A 15,712-nucleotide genomic window follows, 5' to 3' on the forward strand; every position below is an offset into this window, starting at 1 on the left:
TAGGAATTTGAAACCATTGTGATATGGAGTTGGACCATAATTATCTTTATTACCAGGTTTTTATAAACCCTTTAACAAATCAGAAGATTCCTGATGGGGTTCTGGTGTCAGTGTCCTAAAAAACAAAAACAAAAACAACCCCAAAATTTGAGTACTATCCTTTCCCCAGTTTGGGTCATAGATCTCTTTAGGGAGTTATTAAATGTTTGTCATTTTATCATATATGCTTGTGGAGGAGGCCTTTTCTCAAGGGAACTAAACATTTTCTTTGTTATGGGCTGCATTTTTCCCTCCCAAACTCATATGTTAAAATTCTAGCCCCTCAACCTCAGAACTTGACTCTCTTTGGAGATAGCATCTTTGACAAGGTTAGTAAGTGAAAATGAGGTTATTAAGGTGGGCCCTAATCCACTATGACCAGTGTCCTTACAAGAAGAGGACACTGACACACAGACAGGAACAGAGAGAAGATCAATGAAGATGTAGGGAGGAGACAGACGTCTACAAACCAAGGGGAGAGGACTCAGTGGAAACCAGCCATGCTGACACCCTGGTCTCAGGCAATCTAGCATCCAGATATGTGAGAAAGTAAATTTTCATTGTTTAAGTCACATGGTCTTTGATACCTTGTTAGGGCAGCCCTGGTAAAATAACAGAGCGTCTTCCACTAATGCAGTCTGAGTATGTGGATCGCTTTGGAAGGTGGGTGAAGGACTGTGATTATGCAACATAGCAATTCATCTCAGCCCTCTTATTTCCAGACCGTAATTGTATTGTTTTTACAATACAGGGTTCAGCGAGAAAAGGAACCTCATAATCAACCATACATCTGTAATGCCTCTTACAGTGTGTGATGTCTCAGCCAACCGTTACCACTGACTTCCATGGATTACGGTACCTGCCACTCTGGCTTCATTCTAACGTGTAAGTGCTGCACCTGACCTCTGCTGCTCTGTCATCCTATAATGGCGATCGATTCCGGAGAGTCCAGTAGGAAGTATCCCCTCTTGTCATTCCCACTGAGCTTTTCAAAGAGGCCAATGCCCCTCTCACTATTTCATTTCTTATTTTCTTTATGAAGACGCATCCTCTGGGTCTTCCCAGGGAACAGAATCCAGTAGTAGGTTTTGCAATCTCTTGTAGTAAATTCACTTGAATATTTTTATTTCCCTAAATCTTCTGATCCCTTTCTCAGTATCATTCCAAGTAAATTTTATAATCTCTATCTCATTTAATAAAAGACCAAGCTTCAAAGACCCATTCCTATGGCAGGTTAGGACCAAAACCAGTTGTCCTTACTAGGACATTGAACTCTGAGTCACAGGTTTCCAAACCAATCAATTATTATCTATTCAACCTTATATTCTGCTTTACCCTCCACTGACCACTACCCAGCATAATAGCTTCAAGACCATTCACTCACACTCACATCTCTGTTTCTGCTTGTGCATATTAAGCAGTCCCTATAATTCTTTCAACGTATAAGAAATTGAATTTCCCTGTTTGGGCTATACTGAGACCTCACCTTTTTTTTTTTTTTTTTGGTCTGAAAGCAATGAGGAGTTGTGGATATATATCATGAAGAGGACAAGCAAAATCTGGCTAGACATCTGCCTCAGAGTCCTTACAGGGTAGTTAAGAACAGGAAGGTTACTTTGTTTATCCAGGGCAAGAAGGCTGCTTCTACTGCCTTGAGAGGTTCAGGGATATCTTATGGTTCAAGATTCTTAGAATTCCATCCACCTCAGGTTTTTAAGGTGACATAAATGTATATATTTAAATATATGCATATATTTTTAGCAGAGCTCCGATTCTGATTAGCGGATGTTATCAAGGACGTGTACTAAATCTTTTTGCAGCTCAATAAAATCTGGGCCCTGGTTTTCAGTAGGATGTATCCCATGGCTATAGGAGATGTGGATCTCTTCAAACATTCCTCTGGGTTCTTTCTTTTCACACATGCCTTAAGTTGATGAAAAGCCAACCTGAGCTTGGAATTTTTTTTTTCAAGGCTTCCAAAGAGATCAATTAGAGACACCTTAATCCATTCTGTAAAAGTACATCCTGTAAGATGGTTTCTGCTCGCCACAGAGACCGACACTTGAACTTACCATATGTATATTATTCCAATCCACCTAAGTTGAGGTTCCTACTAATTGTGATGCTCTTGTACACCAACGTCCTATCACACATACCTTCAGCTGTCTGACTGAGCTTGATCCAGCTTCTAAAACCCACTTTGAAGATCTGGTATGTAGATTTAGTTCAAGTACCAAGTGTCCTAGTGGGTCTATTCAAGAAAGCAGAATCTCGGACAAAGGGTTATATGCAGAGAGCAGGAGTGAGGGGTGGGAGAATGAAACAGGGAAGGAGGGAAAGCTAAAATAAAGATGCATCATTAAATTGGCAATCAGCATGAGAAATTGTGGGTTGAATTCATTGCACTTTATGAAGTGTTTTATGAAATGTGTCTTAGAATGATCTGTCTGGGGGATGAAAGGAGGAAGTATTTATCCTTTGGCTTTCATCTCACATTGGTTGAGGATGATTCCTGGGCATTCAGTCTCCCACACTTCCAGATTGGTCATGCCTAAATGCTGAGCAGGTATCTGCAGACATCCCACACTGTGGCATTAGGAAAATCCTAAACACAGGAGCTATGAAGCAATGACCTGAAGGTTCACCCATGTGAAGTTTATCAAAGTTAGTGAAAATGGGTTATTGGAATATCAGCCAGAATAACAGGTGGGGTCAGGGGCATTTAAAATGGAAACACAGGATCTCGGATTTGTAGGCCAATAGCCGGCTTTAATGGTAAAACATTCAAATGTTTTCTTCCTTTAGAAAAACGTTGTGTTTATGAGAAAGTCTCATACAATTGGATTTCGACTATAATATAGATTTATCCAGAGTCTTGATTGCAAATAATAAAAAGAATTGATAGGGGCCCCTGGGTGGCTCAGTTGGTTAAGCATCTGTCTTCGGCTCACGTTTTGATCCTGTAACTGCACATTGGGCTCCATGGGGAGCCTGCTTCTCCCTCTCCCTCCGCCCCTGCCCCTGTGTGTTCTCTCTCTCTCTCTCTCTCTCAAATAAATAAATAAATAAAATCTTTAAAAAAATTGATAAAGCATTTTACAGCTTCCCTCTCTGCCTGTCAGTAGGTTCCCAGTGTGTTGGACGAGTCTCATCATAATTCTTTCTTTCCTTGCAGTTTGTGTAGTTGCCTTTGCCTATCACTGTATCTATCAATGACTTGTATCTAGTGGATGTTACACAACAGGTGGTGCTGCTGCAGATAAAATATGTTGCATTATTTTACTCATAAATATTGCCTTGAATTGGAGTAAAGTTCATTAGCAGCTATAGTAAGGTGCAGTAACTCTTCAGAGTTTCACCAGCTCCTTTTAGAAACACAAATATGAGGTATGGTGAGATTTGAGCTCTTTTCTCCTTCATAGTTTTGGAGACCGGTTTTCCAAATAACCAGGTATCAAAAGATTGAGGTATGATTCCTATACTTGAGTATGAATGAACTAGAAGTGTCCTCTTTCAGGTTATTATCCTGTTCTTTCCCTGTGCGTTGTCACTGCTAGTTTAACTTTAGCTCATTTTCCCTTACCAATTACTTCTTCCTAGGGTAAAAAGTGTCCTAGTCTAGTTTTATAATTATAAGCCAATTAGTTTTACTTTTAGAAATCAGTATAAATTTGGCTTTTTGTTTCTTGCAGCTAAAAGCATTCTTTCAGATACAGCCCTATTTTCTTGTATTTCACTTCTTTGGCCTAATACGACATTAGTCTCTACTGCTATTTTCTGCCAATTTCATTGAAGTATAATCATCATAGAATAAATCACACATAAAGTGTACAAGCTAAGTTTTGCCATATGCACATATACATAAAGCCATCCCCACAATCGAAATAAGGCACACATTCATCACCTCCAGAAGTTTCCTTGTGCCCCTTTCTGTGCCTCTCTCCAATTCTCTCTTCCCTACCAATAATCTACTCTCTGATACTCTACAGTAGTTTGAATTTCTTAGAATTTTATGTAAATAGAATCCTATATTTTGGATTACTTTTTATTTGGCTTCATTCACTCAGTATAATTATTTTGAGAATCATTCATGTAGTATTATGGTCAATAGTTTATTCATTTTTACTGCTGAGTAGTAAGTAGTCAGTTCTATGGATCTGCCACAATGTTTATCCATTCACCTGTTGGTGGACATTTGGGTTGTTTCTAGCTTTTACTTATTAAAAATGAAGCTGCTGGGGGATCCCTGGGTGGCTCAGCGGTTTAGCACCTCCCTCTGGCCCAGGGCATGATCCTGGAGACCCAGGATCGAGTCCCACATCAGGCTCCTGCATGGAGCCTGCTTCTCCCTCTGCCTGTGTCTCTGCCTCTCTCTCTCTCTCTCTCTCTCTCTCTGTGTCTCTCATGAATAAATAAAATCTTTTAAAAAAATGAAGCTGTTATTAATATTTGTGTATAACTTTTTATGTGGATACATTCTTTAGGTTTCCTTGGAAACTATTTAGGAGTAGAACGGCTAGATTGTATGGTAAGTATGTGGGTAAGCTTTTTGCAAAAACTGCCAAGTGCTTCCCCAAATAGTTATCAATCACTAGAGATGTATGAGAGATCTCGTTGTCCACCTCCTCACCAACAGTTGATATGGTCCTTGAAACCTGTTCACTCGACATCAGGTCCTAATCTCAAGAATTATATGTGTTACCTTAGTTGGAAAAAGGACTTTGCAGGTGTACTTTAGTAAGGATCTTGAGATGAGATTACCTACGTAACCTGGGTGGGGCCTAAATGCCATCACAAAGGTCTTCATAAGAGAGAGGTGAAGGGAATTTTGAGAGACACACAGAAGAGGAGGAAGTGGTTTGAAAGTGCAGGCAAAAATTGGAGCTCTATTGCCTCAAGCCAAAGGAATGCTGGCAACCCCCAGAAGCTTAGAAAAGGCAAGGGATGGAATCTCCCCAAAGCTTTTGGAGGGAGTGCAGTTCCTGTCAGCATTTTGATTTCCTATGTCTGACCTCCAGAATATAAATTTCTGTTGTTTTAAGTTATTGAGTTTGTGATAATTTTTTATGGCAGCCTCAGGTAATGAATACAGTGGCTCTCCAGTATTCAGAAACATGATTGCTCTTTATCAATTGGATGCTTCTACCTAAAACCTGGGATGCTTCAATGAGTGACTCTAGAACAATAAATAGAAGAAATTCACAGAGGTCAAATGGAATATTTACAGCAGTGGTCCTACAGCCATATCATTAGGCAGTGGTCATATGTCCTAGAAGAGCTGAACTAGCTTACAGTGCTGATGTCCTGGCCACACTTTTTAATATTTTGCACATGTTAGGAGTTACTTTAGCTTCTGTCTGTTTTCTATCTATTTTAAGCCTGCTTCACTACATTGCTATGATTTTGTGAGACCTCCTGTTTTGTTTTGTTGTTCCCCAAATATGGTTTCCCTTGAAACTATTAGTTGATTTTTGTTAATTGCAATTCGAGGTTTGTAACTGATTTAGGAAATAAATAAATAAATAAATAAATAAATAAATAAATAAATAAAACATACATTTTACAGTTTGAAAAAGAGAAAGAACAGTTTCCCTAGTATTCAAATCCTTTTTCTTCTGGCTTACAACTAAACATATAAAATGCTTCAGAGGTGATCGTTCTTGGGTACTTGTCATTGTGTCTTACTTCTCTCAGAAGCCCAAATTTATTAGCAACAACTTTTAAGTCTTGCAACAGCAGTGTTATCCCCTAACCTTCCAATAAACAAAATCAACATTGAGTTTCCACTGGGGTAATGCTTGGAGTTCAATACAGATGGATTTGACAATCATATTGGACTATTTAATATTATTTTCAATTCCAGTGATTTATCCTACTCTTTGGTCCACTTCTTCTACACTCAAAAGACTAGCCCTCTGTTGTGCATTACTGGTATAATGGGTTTTATGTCACATCATAGATGCCACCATTTTTCTCCATGTTCTTACATAACTGAATATGTTTATGGAAGTTGAATATGCCTTAGGGGCATGGTGAACTTTGCAGTGATTAATTGAAAAAATTTTAGATATACTCAGGGCATTTTTCAAAATATGTTATACATTCAAGAAATGTTTAGAAACAAAATGAACAGGAGATGGACATTTGCATCACTAGAATCCAAACTGGACTTGACTTTCAGTTTAGTGTGTTTAACTTCTCTTAAGCTCCATTTCCCTAATACCATATAAACAACCCACTGTCTGAGGGAAAATAAGTAAAAATATTGGGTAATTCATAGCAAAAATTACTGCTTGGTTAATTAATTTTTTTCAGTAGTTGGTGATAGTTTTATATAGAAATAGCCTTAGGGCCAAGTGTTAGCTTATTTCTCATTCCTGTCAAATATAATTCATAGAGAGTTAATTATAATTTCCTATGCCCTTTATCCTTTTACTCAAGTGGGCTACACTTGAACAATAAAAGGGAATTAAATAATGATGCAGGAGACTAAATATGTGCCAATGTGGGAGAGTGGGGCCAAAAAACATATTCTTTGTTCTCGTCTTTACAATTCTGACATTGAATATACAGCCTTAATTGCTTACAAAGAGAAAATATTACATTTCATGTGGCCTTAGAAGGATTAAAATCAACTTCACATTATCATTATTTCTTTGTATAAATAGGAAAACCTGTCACTTGAGTGTTAGGCCAATACTTCAATAGTTAATAACTTCAAGAGTTATTAGTTACTATTATCAAAGGTATCTCAAAAAGCACAGTATTTTTGTAATGCCATCACTCTTTATATTTTTAGTGCAGCTATGTAATTTCAGTCTCACTATAACCATTCTCAAGGTTGTTAGGGTATGTCAGCAAGATGGTACCATTGACGGGTGCCTGGGTGGCTCAGTTGGTTGAGCATGGACTCTTGGTTTTGGCTCATGATCTTGGGATTGTGAGATCAGCCCCATGTCAGGCTCCATGCTCAGTACAGAGTCTGCTTGAGATCCTCTCCCTCCCCCTCTACCCTTTCCCCCTCTCGCTCTCTCTCTTTCTAAAATAAATAAAATCCTAAAAAAAAGATAATACCTTTGAAAAAAATTAAGTAATAGAACTTTGATTATTAATTGCACCATCTACATAAATGTGCCTCTTCAAGAGAAAGACAGGTAGATATATGTCCTTCAGTATTTTTTCTAGAATGGAAATGTGACAATAATCTAGATAAATTATAGGACGTATTTTGTGTTTAGGAGGAATTTTTACTTTTTCAGAATCGTAAGTTTGAAGGAACTTTATTTTTTTTTGAAGGAACTTTAAAGATTTAAAAAAATTAACCCCATATTTATCAGGAGAAAAAAGGGGAGTCAGAGTGTGATGATATGCCAAAAAGCAACACAATTAATGTCAGAAGTCATACGAGTGTATGAGTTCTGTGATAGAAGACATTAAAAAGATGCACAGCAGAATCCTTGTAGGTAGAAACATGTATTTATGATGTTGATGCCTATCAACATCAGCGTATTTGCCAACATTGCATTTGATAATATTTTCCTGACTCACATTTCATTAATGTCAATAGTTTCTTAGAGTGCTCTGGTCAGGTCTTAACTGTCATGAGTTACAAGACATGAGGTAGTAAGTCACTTTGGATTATGTGACCTCCAAGACCTCTTCCAGTCCTTAACTTTCATTCTACAGTAAAAATTCGTTATCATCGACTGTGTCATTCCACATCATAGGTGAAATTCTTCATCATGGATAAATCTGCAAGATAGGATTCTTGGTGAATGGATTGTTTCCTTACCTTCATTTAGAATGGAGCCAGAATCAGCCTTGTTTGCACAGTTCCCACATGCTCCCACCCTAACCAAGGCTTCTCCCTGGGAGACCACTCAGCCTGGCACAGCCTGGTTTCCCAGAGGGCATAGCTGACTGAGATGCCAAGACATTATGAGGAGGGGTCAGAAATACGTATTTGCTTTGAGCACATTCTGAGGATTGGATACACACATATTCCATAAGTACAGGCGGCCAAATGTACAGCTGTATGTCAAATGTGTGACTGCTATCATGAATAGAAAGAAAAAAATATATATATTTTTAAGACGCCAGTGAATTCAGGATAAATTTTTATCTTTCATTTTCTCAAATACTAAAATTAACTAATGTACTAAATGAACACTGTCGTTCAGGGTGTCAGCACCCCAGTGTCTTAGCAGTGTCCTTATTCAGGAAAAGGTGTGGATGGTACAATGGTCTCAGGTAGAGATAACTAGACAAACCGGTGTGAGCTGAGACATTTATGGTCAGTAGTGGTTTAGTGAATAATATCTTCACGAAGATACTTGTAATTTCTGTTAGAGGCTTGAAGTCTGCAGCAAGTCACAGTGGGGGAGTTCCAGATGCTGTGACAGGCTTCTGAAGAATGCATTTTAGGGCAAGAGTATTTTTGTTGCCTCCCCAGTCATATCTGCTCTGGTGTTGGGCACTACCTGCTCTGCATACTCATTTTAGTCCTCAAGTTCCTTTGATTATTAGGACTCTTCATGCTTCAAAGCTGGCTCTGCTCCTCCTCCACAGAGTGAGGGAGGGAAATGGCACATTTTGCAAATTTCAGTCCTTTTGAAAGGAATAATGGAAAGGAGGTGGTGCTGCTTCAGAAGGCGGGCTACAGATGGAACAAAAGGTTAACTCAAATTTCTGCTGAAAATAGCAAGTAAAAATAGTGATGATGATCTATACAAGAGCAGAAAACATAGCAAAGTGAAGTTATTCATTTTGAATCAGCAGCTTCTTTTAAAACATCCAACATCCTCTGATTGTTCAAAGGGTTTTATTTTACAAATTGGCATTCAGTAGGCGCCTCTGACAATGGTTCATTGTGTCTTTTTTACCAATTGTCAGCAATCGTCTTTCTTTGGATCCACTGAGGAGCTTCAGTGTTCTGAGGTAGTTTCTTTGAGGACAAACGATCCAACTTTTTCCCCCGTGTTTGCTGAAAAAGAATTCAAAGCCTAACTTTGCAGTCAGTGGCTTCACTTTAGTACATCTGCAGCTGCTTCCCACTTCCCCCATCACTGGAAATGGGAGTTTCCTTGCTTTTCCATAGCAGTCTTTTGTCTGTCTGGTCCCTCACACTATAAAAAAGAAAAAAAGAGAGAGAGAGACTGCTCCTGTGAGAGACTTCTGAGGAAGGTGCAAGTGGTGTATGCACAGGAATGGGACGGGGAGACCATGATTCCCCCTGGCCCCTTCACGTGGGTGGCTTCCGACAGGCACAGAGCAACCTGACAGGATCGGCTTCACTTCTTGTTAGACCTTAACCCCAGCCCACACTGGCTCTTGAAGAGTTTCAGGCTCTTGAATTAGGAAAGATGGTCCTTGCGAAAGAGAAAGATAAAACATTAGATAGATTAAGAAAAGATATTAACAAAGCTAAGTGGCAAAAGAAGTATATTTATTAAATCTAGTGGTGAATACTCTAAGTCTTTTCTTTGTTATAAAGAGAATTTTGAAAACCGTGTTGTAAAAGTCCCATGTAAAATGTAAAAGTAATGCATTGACAAGGGGCACCTGGGTGGCTCAGTGGGTGGAGGGATCAGCTCTGGGCTGCAGCTGAGGGCAGGATCTCTTGGGGCCTGAGATCGAGCCCTGTGTCAGGCCCTGTGCTCAGTGGGGAGGCTGCTTGAAGGTTCCTTCCCTTTCTCCTGGTGGTGCATGCTCTCTCTCTCTCTCTCTCTTCTCTGTGTGTGTGTGTGTATCTCTCTCTTTCTCTCCCTCACTTCCTCCCTCTCTAAAATAAATAAATAAATCTCTAAGGGAAAAATTCATGGACGTTTGTCCAAAGCCCTCTATTAGTAATACAATCCCCTATTTGCAGATTTTTTTCTCTTCATTGACTTTCTGTGAACAGATAATGCCTTGGGTCTCCATAGGGCGTAGATGTAGACGCAGTATTTTGCAGGTTGTGATACTTTCCGCTAGAACGTATGGTCCTCTGGTCCTCATTACATTATGACAGCACGGGTGTTAAGATCCCTGTTACGGATGATGGATTTGTTGTTTACGATCTTGTGTCATTTGCATAAGATCACCAGGGTAGACGTTGCTGGTTTTCTTTCTTTCTTTCTTTCTTTCTTTCTTTCTTTCTTTCTTTCTTTCTTTCTTTCTTTCTTTCTTGCCATGGGTGGGCTCTTTTTTTTTTATAAATTTATTTTTTATTGGTGTTCAATTTGCCAACATATAGAATAACACCCAGTGCTCATCCCATCAAGTGCCCCCTCAGTGCCCGTCACCCAGTCACCCCCACCCCCCACCCACCTCCCCTTCCACCACCCTTAGTTCATTTCCCAGAGTTAGGGAATGTTCTCATGTTCTGTCTCCCTCTCTGATTATTTCCCACTCATTTTTTCTCCTTTCCACTTTATTCCCTTTCACTATTTTTTATATTCCCCAAATGAATGAGACCATATGTTTGTCCTTCTCTGATTGACTTATTTCACTCAGCATAATACCCTCCAGTTCCATCCACGTCAAAGAAAATGATGGGTATTTGTTTACCAAAATATATTCCTGGAGTCTGGGTTATGGACGTTGCTGTGACTAAAGACTGGGTTTCCTAGCTTCCTTCATGTACAACTGTGGCTGTGATTTGGCAAATACAGTATCAGTGCATGTGCAGGGACATGACCTCGCTTCCTCTCTTTCTTCCCTTTTGCCAGATCTGATGGCCGGAGCTTGAGCAGCCAGTGCACAGTGAGGAAGCTGTGATGGAAGAATAAGGTAAGATGAACTTAGTTTTGATTAGTTTGCCTTTGCATGAGAAATTAAAAATCTGTGAGTTTATGCCAGATTATTTTTTAAGAGCCATGAGATTCAATCAAGAAACAGAAGTAGAATTTAGTCCCATATTGTCTCAGTCTCGTGTGTTTTTTATAGGGCACAACTTTGGTACACCTGCCATGCCTCAGTCCTGTAATCCTTTGTCCTTCCTCTTGAGTCTAGCCTGTTTCATTAAGGTTTCTCCAACAACTGTTGAAAAATCATTGTTTTACTACATTTTGTGGATAGGATCCTACATTATGATCTGGGCTCATGTTTAAAATGCTTGAAATACTAAGGATTTTAAAGTACTTTTGAAGCATTGATTTTTATGTAAGTAGAAATGTCCACCTTATGACAGTTTATAGAGATGCAAATGAAGATATTAAAATCTTTTACAAAAGTCATTGTGACTCATAAGAAAAATAGGGAGTTGGGCTAAGAAATGGAGCTGCTAGACTTGATTTCCTCCCCTATCACCAATCTGTCTCATTCACTTCCTTCCAATGGATTCTTCAAACAGCTGGTAGTAGTCTTATCTCCTAATGATATACACCACATTAAAAAATGCTACTAATCTAAAAATTCTACTCTGTGAAGATAAGCATATGGTTTAGAAGATGAAAAATGCTGACTATATGATTACGTTCCTGTCTCCTTGTATAGTGCATGATCATTAGGCCATTCATCATTCTTTCTGTGGACTTAATTTTGGGGCTGGGTAAAGGAGAGATGAGGTAAGCGGAGAATGAATTAACTTTCACTAGGTAGACCATAGTTCTTGCCCTTAATATTATACATGTTCCTTATTTTAAAGGTGATTATAGAGAAGTTTAGTGACTTGTCGCTTGGTCACCAAGTCAGGGCTTATCTCTCTGGGTTTTAAAAAGACTCTTAAGTCTAGGGTTTTCTCCTACTGGGTGCTGTTTCGTCTATCCTTCACTATTACCTTTTGGGAAGGAGGAAGAACTGGCCTAAAACTCCAGCCTGTCCCCTTTATTAACCTGCTGATGATGAGGTAACTTACTGAATTTGTCTTTCTAGTTATTAGAAGAATTCAAGAAGCATCTCTATGTGAAGGGCTGGTTGTGATGTTGAGATGAGAATGGGCACGTAAAATACTTTGCATGAGGCCCAGCACAGTGTAAGTGCTTGGTAATTTACTGATAAACTTGTCTAATGAGCAATAGAAAATATAAAAGCAGTAGATAAGAGGAGTATTGGGTGTAGGGTTAAGTGACTTAATTTGCCAAAACTAAAAAAAAAAGAATTGCTTCTAAATTTTCACTTGAGAGACAAGGACATCCTGGGAAGGAAAATGTAAATACAGGTAAATTAAGGAGCACTAAGTTTGTTTTATGCCAAACGCAAACCTAACTGACAATTTCATTTACCAAGCACGGTTTTGACTTGCCATAAACAGGGGACAGTGAGCCAATGAAGTTTTCAAAAGTAATCTGATTTACATTTATTTTCAAGTACATTCTATAATTCACGATCTTGAGTGATTAAAACCTGTGAAGCATCTTTGAATTCAAATATATATATTTGAAATATATACTATATAAATATATAAATATATATACTAATAATATATATGCTAATAAATACTATATAATAGTATTTGTAGAATACATCAAAGAATAAATGCTTACACTATGGTTAGAGGCTGGCATTCTTTTTGTGAATGTGAACAACTCAAGGTTTGTTTTTCAAAAACAAAGAAATAAACAAATAAAATCCAATCACGGACTAGTTTAAGCTGAAAATTGAAACTCATTATTAACATTAGGGAATTTTCGAAAGTTCCTTTGATAGAATTAACTGAGTTCGGTTTCGTTTTTCACTTAATAAGAGTCACTCTAGTGTTTATTAAGGGATTACAGGATGCAGGCTCTTTAGCAAAGCATCAGTTTGGGGTGGTGAGGAGACAGGAACCTGAGTTTTCTCCTGTTGGAGCTCATCGCCCAGAGAGGGGGAGAGAGGTTAGTAACTAAAACGTAAAGCTGTCTCTAACCCCTGTTGTCAGAGGAGAGGTTCCCGGCGCTATGACGTGTTTTACACGATTAGCTGGACTGAAAAAGGAGGGTCAGGGAAATGGCCTGCTGCTGGGATCGGAAGGAGGAGTCACCCTGATGAAGCAAAACCACCTTTTGCCCTGTGGCCGGAGGAAGAGGTGGAGGAAGAGGTGGGGAGCAGGGGGAGGTGAGCTGCCAAACCTCCAAGGCGGCAGGCCTACAAACACAGAACTCTCTGGCAAGGAGTTGGGTGCTTACAGCTACGTGCCTTGGAAATTGGGTGAAGCATCTCATGTCTGTAGCTGGAGGTGGAGGCAGGAGAGGGCGAGGACATACCCAGGTGCGCCCTTTGGGAAGAGCACCCTGAAGGACGGATTTAAAAGAGCCCCCGGGGCTTCTGGGGGAGGCCGGGGGGAAGATGATGGTGTCTCCTCCTTTCCCCAGATGATTGTTCACTTCCCATGGGCAAAGACTTTGTTTCTGATTTCTCGTATTTTATAGGCCTAGACTCAAAATCATATAGGCAGCTAGTATTTGTAGATTAAATGACAAAAGGGCAAACTCGTCTGTTACTTAGATGCTAGAATAATTCGGTTGATTACTTATTATCATTTAATTTATCCATAGGAACAATGGAAGCTGATTGGATAATTTGGGATCCACAGGCATACTCTGTTTTTCGAATCCTCATCATAACAGAAAGGAGCAGAACTTCGGGTTCTGGGAGTTGTCTCTTCCTCTCGGTCACTTGATGTGCAAATCAAAGCAGGAGGCAATTGCTGGTTTTTCATTTTTAATGTTTCTGAGCTTTGCTCTATCAGACCTACATGTTATCATGGCTTTGACTTTTTTTTTTTTTTTTTAGAAAAAGAAAAACACGAGCAATCTAATAAACAGATTGTGCCTCCTACTTGGGATTTTTTAAAAATAATTTTATCAGCTCATATTGTGTTTTGAATTAAAGTTGAAGCAGTAAATTTATTTTATTTGTCTTAGAAATATTCTTGCATGCTAAGTTCTCCAAACTGTCTTTTTACAAATAAATTAGCCTAGGAGTTAACAGAGAAGAGGAAATAATAGCATACTAAATACTAAATTGATTATCCTTTGAGAGTCCTCATAACATCTTTCAAAAGATTACATAAGATTACATAAGATGTTGGATGGCACCTACATGGCGATACGTTCACCATTCCAAGTAGGTATTCCAAAATTATCTTTCGGCCAGATTTTTTAAAAACATGATATCAGCAATATTACAAAATAATGGTTTTGAAAAAAATGCTTTTTGAATTCAGTACATACTTATATCTTAAGTCTTTCAATTGACTTCAAAATTGCATGTGACATTGATGTGCTCTAAAAAAGTGTGTAGTGAGGTTTTGTTTTTTGTTTTTTTTCTCTTCTTTCCATCCCCAAGCATAGTGGTTTTCTAATTCTAACAAGTATGAGGAATACATCAATTAACCTAATACACAAAATCAGGAAGTTTAAGAAAAAAATAGAAATATCAATAAATTTGGACATATTCACGTAAATAATGTGCCTCAGACAAAATCATAGATAGAATACAATCCATTAAAAGATACTTGTAAGATATTTCTTAGGATATTTTCTTCAGTAACTTTAAAAGCCAGCAAAGGCAGGGCACCTGGGTGGCTCAGTTGGGTCAGCATCTGACTCTTGATTTTGGCTCAGGTCTCAGGGTTGTGAGATCCAGCTCTGCCCTGGGCACCGAGCCTGCTTGGGATTCTCTCTCTCCCTCTCCCTCCACCCTCTCCCCTCACAAGAGGCAACTCAACTAATTCTCACTTCTACATTGTTTTCTGAGTTTAGTAAAGATCTGTCATAACTATTAACTCAAAAAAAGAAAAAAAGAAAGAAAGAAAAAAAAAAGCCTGAGAGTACATAGGTTCCTGTATGTGGCTTTTAAGTCCTTTGCCATTTCTGGTTCTTTTTGAGTCTCTCCAAGTTTCTCCTTTGGCTGCCTTTAGCCCATATCTCTCAGTCTTCCTTTTTTTTTTTTTTTCTCTGTCTTTCTCAATCTATCTCTTCTATTTCTCCCTCTCTCTGTAGCAAGCTGTATTAAAATATCAAAGTTCAGTGAATGCCTCCCAGTACCATATGTGACTCTCGTTACCCACATAGTCCTAAAAAAATCTGATATAACTACCACTCTAATTAGCAACAACAATAAAAAAGGAAATGTTTTCATGCCACGAAATCCAGTTTTTCTTTGAGAAGCTCTTCAAATTATTTTCTGAGTGCCTCTCTTTCCTTTTCCATCAACTGTATTTGAAAATTAGAGTTCAAAGGATTGGGGATTTCTTAGTTCTTATTTATGTTTTAAAAAAATGCAGTGAAATATTGTTTCATTTCTCCTTATGGGATATAGTAAAGAAGTTAAAAATAATCATCAGTGGGTTAAAGGTTATAATGAAATAATTTAGAGTTTTAGGAGTTCTGTTTGATTTAGCTTCTTGTTTTGCTCGTGGAGTGCAGGTTAAGCTGGTACCAACCAAAGGCTCCAAAACACAGGCTGTAAAAAGATGGGTCCTTGTCTCTGTCATATTCCCAACTAGATATAAGCAGTCACAGCTGACTGTGTAATTTTGCTCATTTTGATGTATTACTTTTATCTCTGTCCCAGTTCTCTTTGATTCATGGGCAGCCACAAAAGGGAAAGAGCCAAAATAGCAGCAAGCATTCTCTCTTGAGACCTAGAGTTAGCACCTGTATCTTTTGCTTGCGTCCCCTAGCCAATACTTAGTCACAAGGCCTGCAGGAGTTCTGTTATGAACTGAGGAGAAGATGGACTTTGGGGAACCACTCCTTTCTGTCAGACT

At 38.7% G+C, this 15,712-nt stretch overlaps 1 long non-coding RNA gene across 6 annotated transcripts in view; it reads left to right on the forward strand.

Annotated features, from left to right (window-relative positions):
- LOC102154952 overlaps nucleotides 1-13,847 on the forward strand; it is a 92,853-nt gene extending 79,006 nt beyond the window's left edge. For all 6 annotated transcript variants that reach the window (XR_005383124.1, XR_005383119.1, XR_005383120.1 and 3 more), the window contains 4 exons: nucleotides 791-924; nucleotides 10,749-10,809; nucleotides 11,893-11,992; nucleotides 13,494-13,847. This is a non-coding gene — a long non-coding RNA (uncharacterized LOC102154952). The remainder of the gene's footprint in view (nucleotides 1-790; nucleotides 925-10,748; nucleotides 10,810-11,892; nucleotides 11,993-13,493) is intronic.
- The last annotated feature ends 1,865 nt before the right edge of the window (nucleotides 13,848-15,712 follow it).

Source organism: Canis lupus, chromosome 33 (assembly GCF_011100685.1).
Source record: "Canis lupus familiaris isolate Mischka breed German Shepherd chromosome 33, alternate assembly UU_Cfam_GSD_1.0, whole genome shotgun sequence".
NCBI lineage: Eukaryota > Metazoa > Chordata > Mammalia > Carnivora > Canidae > Canis > Canis lupus.